At 40.0% G+C, this 14,387-nt stretch overlaps 1 non-coding gene across 1 annotated transcript; it reads left to right on the top strand.

The window, feature by feature from the left end:
* The first annotated feature begins 13,815 nt into the window (after positions 1 to 13,815).
* On the top strand, positions 13,816 to 13,922 carry LOC114888458. Its single transcript, XR_003791793.1, has one exon. It is a non-coding gene; the product is annotated as a U6 spliceosomal RNA (small nuclear RNA).
* Positions 13,923 to 14,387: the final 465 nt, after the last annotated feature.

The raw sequence follows: 14,387 nt of genomic DNA, 5'->3' as shown, positions 1-14,387 counted from the left end.
TAGGTAGGTTTATTCCTAGGTATTTTATTTTTTTTGTTGCAATGGTAAATGGGAGTGTTTCCTTAATTTCTCTTTCAGATTTTTCATCATTAGTGTATAGGAATGCAAGAGATTTCTGTGCATTAATTTTGTATCCTGCTACTTTACCAAATTCATTGATTAGCTCTAGTAGTTTTCTAGTAGCATCTTTAGGATTCTCTATGTATAGTATCATGTCACCTGCTAACAGTGACAGGTTTACTTCTTTTCCGATTTGAATTCCTTTTATTTCTTTTTCTTCTCTGACTGCTGTGGCTAAAACTTCCAAAACTATGTTGAATAAGAGTGGTGAGAGTGGGCATCCTTGTCTTGTTCCTGATTTTAGAGGAAATGATTTCAGTTTGTCACCATTGAGAATGATGTTGGCTGTGGGTCTGTCATATATGGCCTTTATTATGTTGAGATAAGTTCCCTCTATGCCTACTTTCTGGAGGGTTTTTATCATAAATGGGTGTTGAATTTTGTCGAAAGCTTTTTCTGCATCTATTGAGATTGTCATAAGGTTTTTATCCTTCAGTTTGTTAATATGGTGTATCACACTGATTGATTTGTGTATACTGAAGAATCCTTGCACTTCTAGGTAAACCCCACTATATCATCGTCTATGATCCTTTTAATGTGCTGTTGGATTCTGTTTGCTAGTATTTTGTTTAGGATTTTTGCATCTATGTTCATCAGTGATACTGGCCTGTAGTTTCTTTTTTTTTGTGACATCTTTGTCTGGTTTTGGTATCAGGGTGATGGTGGCCTTGTAAAATGAGTTTGGGAGTGTTCCTCCCTCTGCTATATTTTGGATGAGTTTGAGAAGGAAAGGTGTTAGCTCTTCTCTAAATGTTTCATACAATTCACCTGTGAAGCCATCTGGTCCTGGGCTTTTGTTTATTGGAAGATTTTTAATCACAGTTTCAATTTCAGTACTTGTGATTTATCTGTTTATACTTTCTATTTTTTCCTGGTTCAGTCTCAGAAGGTTGTACTTTTCTAAGAATGTGTCCATTTCTTCCAAGTTGTCCATTTTACTGGACATATTACTATGTTTTACATATTACTACAATATGGGCATATTGTAGTAATCCCTCAGGATACTTTGTATTTCTGCAGGGTCAGTTGTTACTTCTCCTTTTTCATTTCTAATTCTGTTGATTTGAGTCTTCCCCCTTTTTTTCTTGATGAGTCAGGCTAGTGGTTTATCTTCTCAAAGAACCAGCATTTAATTTTATTGACCTTTGCTATTGTTTCTTTCATTTCTTTTTCATTTATTTCTGGTCTGATCTTTATGATTTCTTTCTGATAACTGGGATTTCTTTGTTCATTTTCTCTAATTGCTTTTGGTGTAAGGTTAGGTTTCTTATTTGAGATTTTTCTTCTTTCTTGACGTAGGATTGTATTGCTATAAACTTCCCTCTTAGAACTGCTTTTGCTGCATCCCATAGGTTTTGGGTTGTCGTGCTTTCATTGTCATTTGTTTCTAGGTATTTTTTGATTTCCTCTTTGATTTCTTCAGTGATCTCTTGGTTATTTAGTAGCGTACTATTTAGCCTCCATGTGTTTGTATTTTTTACAGTTTTTTTTTTCCTGTAATTGATATCTAGTCTCATAGCATTGTGGTCAGAAAAGATACTTGATATGATTTCCATTTTCTTAAATTTACCAAGGCTTGATTTGTGACGCAAGATATGATCTATCCTGGAGAATGATCCATGAGCACTTGAGTAGAAAGTGTATTCTGTTGTTTTTGGATGTAATGTCCTATAGATATCAATTAAGTCCATCTTGTTTAATGTGTCACTTAAAGCTTGTGTTTCCCTATTTATTTTCTGTGTGGATGATCTGTCCATTGGTGAAAGTGGGGTGTTAGAGTCCCCTACTATGATTGTGTTACTGTTGATTTCCCCTTTTATAGCTGTTAGCAGTTGCCTTATGTATTGAGGTGCTCCTCTGTTGGGTACATAAGTATTTACAATTGTCATATCTTCTTCTTTGATCATCCTGTGATCATTATGTAGTGTCCTTCTTTGTCTCTTGTAATAGTCTTTATTTTAAAGTCTATTTTGTCTGATATGAAAATTGCTACTCCAGCTTTCTTTTGATTTCCATTTGCATGGAATATCTTCTTCCATCCCCTCACTTTCAGTCTGTATGTGTCCCTAGGTCTGAAGTGGGTCTCTTGTACACAGCATATATACGGGTCTTGTTTTTGTATCCATTCAACCAGTCTATGTCCTTTGGTTGGAGTATTTAATCCATTTACATTAAGGTAATAATCGGAATGCATGTTCCTATTACCATTTTCTTAATTGTTTTGGGTTTGTTATTGTAGGTCTTTTTCCCCTCTTGTGTTTCCTGCCCAGAGAAGTTCCTTTAGCATTTGTTGTAAAGGTGTTTTGCTGGTGCTGAATTCTCTTAGCTTTTGCTTGTCTGTAAAGGTTTTACTTTCTCCGTCGAAACTGAATGCAATCCTTGCTGGGTAGGGTAATCTTGGTTGTAGTTTATTCTCTTTCATCACTTTAAATATGTCCTGCCACTCCCTTCTGGCTTGCAGAGTTTCTGCCGAAAGGTCAGCTGTTAACCTTATGGGGATTCGCTTGTATGTTATTTCTTTTCCCTTGCTGCTGTTAATATTTTTTCTTTGTATTTAATTTGTGATAGTTTGATCAATATGTGTCTTGGTGTGTTTCTCCTTGGGTTTATCCTGTATGGGACTGTCTGCACTTCCTGGCCTTGATTGACTATTTCCTTTCCATGTTAAGGAAGTTTTCAACTATAATCTCTTCAAATATTTTCTCAGTCCCTTTCTTTTTCTCTTCTTCTGGGCCCCTATAATTCGAATGTTGGTGTGTTTAATGTTGTTCCTGAGGTCTCTGAGACTGTCCTTAATTCTTTTCATTCTTTTTTCTTTATTCTGCTCTGTGGTAGTTATTTCAACTACTTTATCTTCCAGGTCACTTATCCGTTCTTCTGCCTCAGTTATTCTGCTATTGATTCCTTCTAGAGAATATTTAATTTCATTTATTGTGTTGTTCATCATTGTTTGCTCTTTAGGTCTTCTAGCTGTTTGTTAAACGTTTCTTGTATTTTCTCCATTCTACTTCCAAGATTTTGGATCCTCTTTACTATCACTACTCTGAATTCTTTTTCAGGTAGACTGCCTACTTCCTCTTCATTTGTTTGGTCTGGTGGGTTTTTACCTTGCTCTTTTATCTGCTGTATATTCCTCTGTCTTCCCATTTTGCTCAACTTTCTGTGTTTGGTGTCTCCTTTTCGCAGGTTGAGGTTTGTAGTTCCCATTGTTTTTGGTGTCTGCTCCCAGTGGGTAAGGTTGGTTCAGTGGCTTGTGTAGGCTTCCTGGTGGAGGGGACTGGTGCCTGTATTCTGGTGGGTGGGGCTGGATCTTGTCTTTCTGGTGGGCAGGGCTGCGTCTGGTGGTGTGTTTTAGGGTGTCTGTGAACTTAGTATGATTTTAGGCAGCCTCTCTGTTAATGGGTGGGGTTGTGTTCCTCTCTTGCTAGTTGTTTGGCATGCGGCAGCCTGCACTGGAGCTTGCTGGTCATTGAGTGGAGCTGGGTCTTAGCATTGAGATGGAGATCTCTGGGAGAGCTCTCACCGATTGATATTACGTGGGGCCGGGAGGTCTCTGGTGGACCAATGTCCTGAACTCAGCTCTCCCACCTCAGAGGCTCAGGCCTGACACCCAGCCGGAGCACCAAGACCCTGTCAGCCACACGGCTCAGATGCTTGGTTTATTACCGAGGATATTAAAGCACAGGAACCAACAGCCAGATGAAGAGATTCATAGGGTGAGGTCAAGAACAAAGAAACTTCAGTCCTCTTGGAATTTGGCATACAGCACGGTGGAGGCATTCTGCTTCACCAACCTAGAGGCTCTCTGAAACCCCTCCTTTTGGATTTTAATGGTGGCTTCACTACACAGGCATGGTAGATTAAATTCTTAGGCACTGGTGATTAATTCAACCTTCAGAACCTTTCTCCTCCTCCTGGGTAATCAGGAGTTCTCCCTCTTCTAAAGCTCAAGTAGTCCCTCCCTATTAAAGCTTATTCTTAAAAAAAGATATCAAATAGGCAATTTAAAAATTGTAGGGTCTAGTGTTACTAAAAAATATAGAGACATAGACAGTTTCACAGAAGTCTGGTAAAATTTTACATCGGTACCTCCTCTGTAGTCAGCAACTTGTGAAACTTATCAACTGCCATTAAAATGTGTGTACCCTTAAACTGAAATATTCCACTTCTAGAACTTTATCTTAAGAAGTGTTAGCTTATGCAAATAACTCATAATATTACTCAAAATTATGAGTATAGCAGAAGTTTAAAACATAAGCTAAATGAACAAGAATATGAAATTGGTAAAAATAAATTACGACACAACTTACATTTTGTTACTGCAGTCCAAACAGGCTAATACTGCTGTTGAATACCAGAGCCAGCATTTAAATCCTGGCTTATTTTTTCTCTATAATACTCTGCTGCCTCTCAATGTGGACTGTTCATGATATGCCTTTATAACTCCAGTATTTATAACTCCAGTGACTGGAATATAGCAAAGCGAAATTTCACAGATGGATGTTGGATGTTGAATGAATGAATGAATAATTAAATGATTACAGGTAAAAAGATAAGCATTTACAGCTGAACTTTCACAATCTAGACACACACCAGTTTACAGATTTTTCGTTTGGGGCAAACCATTTCTGATTGCCATGCAGCAAATATGTACCACTCTCCTGGTTGCAGAGAACTTTCCAGTGTGTTCTGGACACTGTGAAGACTACCACTGGCATTTGTTGAGCTATTTTGCTTAAGGAGATAAGTTTCTCCTTGGGGATCAGTCAGGAATTCTGGGAAGCTACATTAACCTTTTGAGATTACTATTTTTATTTTCTTTTTTTTCCTGCATATTTCTTTTCTTTCTTCCAGGTTTATTGAGATATGATTGGCATACAGCACTGTATAAGTTTCAGGTGTACAGCATAACGATCTGACTTACGTACATCATGAAATGATTATGACAGTAAGTTTAGTGAGCATTCATAATCTCATATAAATACAAAGAAATACAAATATTTCTCATATAAATATTAAAGAAAGAAAAAAAATTTCTTCCTTGTGATGAGAACTCTTAGGATTTAGATTTACTCTCTACAGCTTTCATATATAACATACAGCAGTTTAATTATATTTATCATGTTGTACATCATGTCCCTAGTACTTATTTATCCTATAGTAACTGGAAGTTTGTACCTTTGATCACCTTCATCAAATTTCCCCCCCTCCCCCCCCACCTCTGGTAACCACAAATCTCATCTCTTTTTCTATAAGTTTGTTTGCATATTTGTTTATTTTTGAAGTATAATTAATCTAAACACCATGCTACTTCCTGTTTCATAACATAGTGATTTGATATTCTATACATTTCAAAATCGTCACCACAATGAGTCTAGTTACAATGTCACCATACAAAGATATTACATAGTTACTGACTATATTCTCCACACTGTACATATCATACCCGTGACTCATTTATTTTGCAACTGATTACTGCTTTTATTAACTAAATCATGCCTTGAGAGTGTAAATGCATGAGGGATAGGTTTTACAGAGAATTGGGCTCAATTAAGCAATTAATTTTATTTTTTTTCTTTAAGTGACATGTAATTTTATTTCCTAATAGTAACCACAGTTATCACAGGTTGTGCCTGGAGTTGGGTAGTTGGTTTAATTGTTTGTGTCCCACTAGACTGTAAACTTCCAAGGATTAGAGCAATGACTATTAAAAGGTTTACATAAAGAATCTCATTCAAAGCAGAGCTTGAATCCTATTGAGGACACTTTCAGAAAGTAAATGCTCATATATACTAAATTCAGGTATTTTATGTGAGAGTAATGAGAAATACAAATTTCTTTCTAAAGTTTTACAATTTTTTATTTGTATATAAAAATACAAATTGGGAATATTTTTATATTTCTTATCATTTTTTACATTAGTATTTACAAACTATTGGCCTATCACTTATTATACAAACAGGTCAGGAGAAGCAGTGCTTCCTAACATCCATAATTGGAGAGGTGAGCAGTAGCGATGGATCACTGAAGTCCTTTCCAACCTTGACATCAGTGATTCTACTTCTGTAGGTGTAGTAGTCACAGTGAGAAGAGAGAGCTCTCTCCCTCACCCTTCTCAGTCCGATGCAATTCTACCCCATCTTCAGTCTCAGTTGAAATATTTCCTTTTTCCCTGGCACTACCCCACATCTTCTGTGCCACGTCCCTCAACTCTATTCCCACAGGGAAGTATCAGAATCGTCTCCCCTTTATACAAGCATCCAAAGTGCTCTGTTGATATCACTAATACAGAATGAATTGCAGTGCGTTTTGGGAAGTGGCATGCTAGTTTATTTCTCCTTGCCTCGCCCTTTCGCTGGCTCCCTCGATGCTGGGAAGTTACCGGGAGGCTACTCATCAGTGACCCTGAGGCAGCAAATGAATGGGTCTCAGTCTGCTTTCTTAAATTTCAAAGCACAGAGTAGAATTTATTTCATGCTTTAAAAATAAAAACGGATACAGCTTGTTCTTAAAGAATATAAATTTGAATTTTAGCCCATTCTGATTATAAAATGCATAACTTTCTCTTCTTTCTTTAGAGCGATCATTCATACTGTGGTTTACTCTAATCACATCAAATCTTGTTTCATTTTAATAGTGCCTTTGACTCCGACACAGCATTCCAGTATGTAAACATTACGGAAACCAAATTTCATAATCTCCCTAATGCCATTTGTTCATTGGCCATAATATTTAAAATAACACCCTCAAAGAACAACCCAGAATAAGAATTTCAGAGGGTCTCAGGAGCTTTCCTGTCAGCTCATAACCTACAAGCTGAGCGTCAGCAATCTTCAATTCACGCTTGGAGACCAGCGTTGTCAAGGAAGCGTTGGATGGCTGTGATGGTGGCAAGAAAGGAATCCAGATCTCATACATCCCTTGTTCTCTTCATTAAAACTTCACTTCCTTTCATGACTATTCATATAATTCTATCTTGCAAGAGAGTAATATTTATGCCTCCCTCCTAAAATACCTATAGCTTACATATCTCAATCTTGTTCCTAGCTCCAGAGATGTGCCAATGTGTGTGTGTACTGAAATCCTGATTAGCCAATATTTTTTAAAAGATATAAATGTGAAAAAAGATGAAAAAATAAAGTAGATATGAATCTCATAAGAGAGCCATTAAGGGACACAGTTAAAAGATTAAAGGTAAATATATATTACGAGACATGGTAATAAGGTGGTCAGGCAATCCTGAAATTAAGTTGAAATGTAATATACGGAGGTGAAAGGAAATTAAATATGAAACCCTGAGATACTTATTAAGCCGTCAGTGGGAATCTGGACCATGATGTCACAACTAGGAAAGGAAAGACGCCTCGTGCAAAGTTGGACGAGATCCAGTTTGCACTGTAGATTTATGCAGTTAATTTTGTCCCCTGACTGCATTCAGATGAGCATTTCTCCTCGACATACACCAAGAAAATTGCTGCATTATAGCTGTGTTAATGGTAATCAGCTTGCTAATGAGCACCAGAAGGTCGTTACAGCAAAGAGAGGTTCAAAGATGTATAACCTAGAGGAAACAAGAGTGTAAGTCTTCAGGGAATGCAAGTGTCTTGTTTGTAGGTCATAGATTATTTGTTTTGGTCATTGCATTGCACAGGGAGTTTAATTTAAGCAGGAAAAAATAATGAAGCCTTTTGATTGTGAGATCAGCCCAGCTTAATTAAGAAAAGTAAGACTAGACAGCTTTGAATTTGTGGTAAAAATAGAATTCTTCAGTAGACTGAAGATAGTCCTAAATAGTGCTGTCCCGTGTGGAATGATAGCTGCAGTTAGGCAAAATGTGAGATTTTATTTGTATTTATTCATATACCAGATGTTGCTTCATGGATCTCTGGCAAGGACAGGGTCAAAATATCAGGGGTGAAAAAGTTAACGTTCAGAAATTAAGTCACAGTCTTGTGCAAACAATTTCAGAGTCTAAGCCTTCTTAGAGAATTAAGAGATATTTCAGGGTTTACTTCAGATGCACATTTTGGCTTCAAAAGGTTAAGTATTTATTGATACAAACAAAGGAGAGTACTCATCAAGACCACTACCGCTACAGCTTATTAGGACACTCAGGGACACGAAGGTGTGGGTGTGCGAATTCCAGGTCTAGCTGGGTGGGGCCTCCCAGGAACCTCCTCCCCACCGAGGAGTTAGGGAGCCACACTAGCTCATCAACTCATATCGTATCAATAGAAACAAAATCATAGTATCACTTGCTTAAATCATTCTATAGAGGTTCTGTGCTTTTGTTTAATGAGTACTTTTAAATAGACTGTTTTGCTAGTATGCTCTTTGGGCAGGTTTTATAACCAAAGAATGATGCCTTGGAAATGAACAATGGTAATAATTTGCATTTCCCCTGTCTGCTAGCACATGGAATTTGTCACCATATTCAAATGAATGTTTTTCTCATACCAAAATGGACAAATAAAATGGCTTCTGATAGACAGATGGATAGAAAAACACATAAATATATATGACTGATTATAGTATAATATAACAAATATAACATCATACTATACTACACTATACTATGGGCATTTTACAGTTTCCAACCTAATACCTCGCTGAATGAGAAGTTCATATTTTTTACATTAACCAATTTCCTCAATTAAACACTTTCCTTTGTGAAGGAAAATTACTTTGTTCCAAATTCTCAAGGTTAAACACCAGAGGGCCCAGTCCTAAAACTTCCTCACTGCAAAGAAGAGCACACTTTGGATTAAACCAGTGTTTTAATTGTGGGTCCATGCTGTCATCTTTTTTCAGAACATCTGTGACATATATCCTCTCACAAATGTATTATCCCATCTATGCAGAATAATTTGGATGGAAAATAGGTTTACATGCCAATTTGGAAAAAAAAGAAAAAGAAAAGATGAAAGACAGCTGAGGAGGGATGAAGGGAGGGAGAAAGGAGGAAGGAAGGAAGGAAGGAAGGAGGGCAGTGTGGAAGTATAGGATGAATAGGTAAGATAATTTAACAGTATAACAGTATGGTATTGGGAAAATATATTTAAAAAACAAAATCTTCTTCCAACACAGAAAACCTCTCCAGGAAAAGAGTAGAGAAAGAAAACACTCTTATTATTGAATAAGCATTGAACCAGAAAGCGAAGCAAATCACCGGTAATCCACAAAGAGATGCAAAGACAGAAAAAAATCTCCCCCCTTCCCTTCTATAGCCAAGCAGACACAACCCAGTACACACATGTCCTCAAGTCAGAGGACCTGACAGCACCATTTGTCACCAGTAGGTCATCCTAATTTCACGTGCTAGTTGGGGTGACCATCCACATTGGCTACTTGGCTTTTTCCAGAGGAAAAACGCATCTCTTCATGAAAGGAAGTAGCTTTGCGATTTGGAGCAAGGCACCCACCAAAGTTAGGTTCCTGCCTGCCCCCAGAGACTGGGAGATGGGCGCTGTCTCCCTTGATGTTTACATTTTAAAGAGATGCCTCCTGGTCCTAGAGAAAGACATTCCCAGGCCAGAAAGCTGACAAAGGGCCTATACCTTTCAAAGAGAAGAGAAAGTATGTGCAATTACAAGTTTTCTAAAGTAAGTGCTCTGAGAAAAAGGAGGAGAGGGAAATCTCTTCCCTTATTTTCAACAGGAGGAATTAACCCTCTTATTTTGAATTTGTATTTGTCCTTACAGTGAGCCCCACTGATTTTAACCCGAAATAACACCCCTGGATTGTCTCTGAGGTTTGGGTTACTTGCCCTGACGGAAGGGTGGAAGGGCCGGCAGGAGTCTGAGCTGAAGCTTCTTTGGTTCTGAGAGCTCTGGGGTCTCCCAGGTCTAAGCGCTACTGTGCTCTGGGAGTTTGGTTCCGGGAGGTCCCCACGTATCCAGCTCAGCGCTTCTCCCACCTTCGTGCGCACGCAGACTTGGCCTCGGGCTTCCCGGGGTGGGCCAGGGTTCTGTGTTTCTAACCTGCTCCCAGGCAGTGCTGCAGCTGCTGGCCCAAGGCCCGCCCCCTGAATAACAAGCAGCTGTGTTCGCTTATTGTCATAGGTGCAAAAACCCACCACGTACCAAACACACATTCTGGGGTAAATTGTTTCGCCTCATTAATTTCAGGGAGGAAAGACCCATAAATGAACTAAGAAAGGTAAGAAATCGTTTCCTAGAACAGCAGAGATTTAGAGCATTAAAGTGGCCTTAAATACAAATCCATCCTGTCCCCGAATACTTTTCAGTTTCCATTTTTACGGTAGCACATTCCTCTGTCAGACAGCTTAGAGTTTTACATATGGAGATGCAATCTACTTCTTTATACTTCTGACCCACTGGGTCTACTTCTGTCATCTGGAACTACAGAAAATAAAATAAGATAGAAAAAACTAACATCTCCCAAACACTTTACAGCCTATAAAGCAAATTTATGTTGATTACCTGATTTTATCAACATAACCCTTTATATATTAGTAGCCAGTAGTTTTTTCACCACTGTCTTATCTTCTGTAGGTGAAACTCCCCGGGGTTTCCAGATTCTTCACCACCTTGATTTCCTTCATTTATACTCACTGTAGTTGTTAGTGCCTCCTTTTAATTGGGTACAAATTAATGGCAATTAAAGAATTAGACCTATCTCAAAAAATACTTCCTAGTAAGCACTTCCTTAGCACAAACACTACTTTTTGTTAAGTTAAAATGCTGCGTTGTCTTCTTTTCTTGCAAATAGAAATAATCAAAATATTCTTATTAGGAAAGTATGATATAGGTTTGTTAAACATTTTTCTCCTCTTTTGCTAAGCAGATTTGTTGTAAACTTTTGCTTTTATCTCACATGTCATACTACATTAGAGGAACCAAGACCTCAGAGGAGAAGAAAGCCTGTTATGAAGCCCCTGACTGCCCCAGGGCTCTCTCCATGCTGCACACAGTGCGGGAGGGTTGCAGTGTCAACTCACACTTCATCTTGGTCAGTTCAGACTCCCAGATATGCTGCCGCTTCCCTTGCTTATCTCCCCAAAACCACCTCCACCGATGAAGAGGAAGGGGTATGTGGCCTCCCAGCAGTGGAGGAGGGCAGAGCCTGGCGCTGGCAGACACGGAGTCCTCGGTGTGCCCTGGCTGGCACTGCACACCCTGCTGGGTCCAGATTCCTGCTGCCGGCCGGGCGTCCTACAGATGGCGAACTTGTGCTTTATTCTTCCGGCCCCTGGGAAACTTTTGGGTCTCCACCATGTCCGCTATCCAGTCCCCTGGCTTGTGAAGAGTTGCCTGCAGTGCTGTTCCCAAGACTGGCCGACTGTGCGTCAACTCAGCTTCTATAGTGTTGAACTGAGAAAAACCTCAGGAGCACCAGGGAGACCTTGCTCTGTCTGACCACACTGCTCCCCTCTCCTCACGAGGCCCTGCGCAGAGCAGGCTCCTCTCAGAATTCCAAATGGCGGGGTGGAGCGCGGGCCTCCCCCTCTCACTGCCTCCCACAGCCTGTGCCCCGACGCCTCCACACCGCACGCTACTGCCGCTTCCCCAACCAGCGCCAAGAAGGGAAAGCAGGATGACATCTCCCGTCTCACCTGCCTTCTCTCTCTCCTTCACCATCTCCTGGGATCAGAAAAGACTGTCTTCCCCTACATCCTTGTCCGGGTCTACACTTCCTTTACCTGAAACTATGACCAGACCCGCTAAACCTTTCTATTGGCACACTAAAAGAACCGATGAAAAAATTCAGATAATTTGTTCAAATAATGTGGAACACAAGGCTTGATTCTTGCTGCACAATCCTATTCTTTCGATGCAAGAAGCTGAACGTTACCTTTCTCTTTGCACCCTCAGCAGGCACTGTTAGTTGTCTCTTCAAATGCTTCCTTCCTCCTTCCTTGCACCAAGAACCCTGATTTTGTAGCATGCGTCTGCGCGTGTCAGGGGAGGCTGAACTCCTCCCTAATCTGTTTGCTGATATCGATTCCTAGGACTGTGGCAGCCATTTTGAGACCATGAGGATACCTAGACATAGGGGAGACCGGTGACACTGAGAAGGCGGAGCAGATAAATGGGAAAAAAATGATTCCTTGCTGTTGTCACTGAGCTGCTGAATTAACCAAACTTAAACGTGCCCTAACTCAAAACTTCCTATATGAAATAACACATTTTCCTCATTCTTTAAACCATTTCCACTTGGATTTTTCTTATTTGGAGCAGAAAGTATCCAAATTGATGTGTTGTCTTTCTGTAACACTCTCCTCCAAGGCAGATGAATAACTTGGCCAACTTGGGCAAGATAGTAAAGGAAACTAATGATATTAATAGGACTAGCCCTAGGAATAGCAGGTATGAAAGTCCAGAGTTCTCTCTCTCACTTAAATTCTCACCACCATTGCCCTAGTTTACAAAGTCCCCATCATTTTTCATAACAAGTTGCACAGCTAGTCTGACTGCCATTCATCTCAACTGCCACCTCCAAACTGTCCTCTGAAGCTATTCTGGAGTCTCTTCCTAAAACACAAATCTCATGTGACTCTCTTACTTAACCGCCTTCCATGGCGCCTCATGGTCTCCATGATGAAATCCAACCTACTGTGCACGGTCTACAAAGCCCAGCACGACCTGGCCCCTGCCTACTTTTTCAGCTTCTGTTTCTGCTTATCACTGCCTGGCATTCTGTACCACAGTCCCTCAAAATTGCAGAAACTCTGAATGAACTGTGTCATTTCTTGCCTCTGTGCTTCTTTGAAGCTATTCCTGGTACTCCAGATCAGCTCCCTCAGGTGCTAAGGACTGACAAACCTTCACTTGTCCTTCTTGACTCAGTGGAAACCTCACTGCATCCAGGAATACCTCCCTGAGAACCCTGGGAATGGTAGGTGTGCTAGGTGTTGTGTGTTAACTGTGCCTTGTCTGTACTTGTCCTGTGGCAATTCTCACACAGAACTGCACTTCGCCTATGTCTGTCTCCCACATAGACTCTGAATTTACTGAGAAAGAAACCTTGTTGAGTTTGGTCTCTTCATCACTTAGCACAGCTCCTAAGATCCAGAGAGACAGCACAGCATAGCCCAAGTGCTGGCTGGGTTCAGATTTTGGTTCCATTGTATCCTGGTTATAAGACTTTGAGCAAGTAATTCACTTCTCTGTGCTTTAATTTCCTTACCTACTAAGTGGGAAAGATAATAATAGCTGTAAGTACTATTACTGAATAGTAATAATAGCATCGCTGTGAGGACTGAGTTTATTCATGTACAAATATTTAGAAGTGTCCAAGTAAGAGTAAGTACCAAATAAATACCATGGTTTGTAATTAGTACTGGTATGCAATAAATATCTGTGAACTGTACTGAAGGACTGCAGCTGCTCTCTAGTCCATGCTCTTCTCTAGGAAACTAAATGGTTTTGGAAGTCACAGACTATAAGGGCAGTGATTTCTGTTCCCGAACTTATTTATGCTACAGCCTATGATGCTCCGGTCATACAGAGAGGGTTTATCAAGTGCCCAGTGTTTGCAAGAACTGTGAAGGCTGTGTGCACTACTGCTTCTCACATAGATCCCACAGCAAACAAATGTATACATTTAATCTGAGCCCCTGACTCATCTCTCGCTTGGTGCTGAGGTCCCCACAGAGCCCAGAAGGACGAACAGGTGAGTTGACACAAGCACACTGGTGGAATCCTGGACTCTGCATCAGAAAACAGTACTAAGGCGCTTGCTTCGGCAGCACGTATACTAAAATTGGAACGACACACGAGAAGATCATTATGGCCCCGTACAAGGATGACACGCAAATTCGTGCAACGTTCCATATTTTCTGTAAATCAACTATAGTTAAAGAAATAAACAGGTAAATAAATAAGAAAACCATACTAAGAGCTGTGTGGTCTTGGGAAGTCACTTAACCTGACTAAACCTCAGCTTCCATATGGAAAACGGGGGTGATAAAGCCTGCTCTATCTACCATATAGAGCATATACAGAAATAGATGAATTAAATGTGAAATGTTAAGCACTTAATGTACCAAAGCAAGAGATTTGCTAATTACCCCCATCAAAACCTTCTCTGGGCTCTGCAGAGTCAGTTTGTCTGACCCATAGAAACTTCCTGTAATATCCTCAAGGGACAACCCCCCAGCAGGAGACCTTGCCTAGGTCCTGACTTTAACGTATTGTGTGTGCCTGTGTGTGTGTGTGTGTGTGCGTGTGAATGCCTCACATGTCTATCTACTCTCCTTATTATACCTTACATCCTAAGAAATCCAATTACTTACTATATTCCTA

Source organism: Monodon monoceros, unplaced genomic scaffold (assembly GCF_005190385.1).
Source record: "Monodon monoceros isolate NGI ecotype Baffin Bay Population unplaced genomic scaffold, NGI_Narwhal_1 Super_Scaffold_8, whole genome shotgun sequence".
NCBI classification, from domain to species: Eukaryota; Metazoa; Chordata; class Mammalia; order Artiodactyla; family Monodontidae; genus Monodon; species Monodon monoceros.
This window is presented reverse-complemented; position numbering and strand designations above follow the sequence as displayed.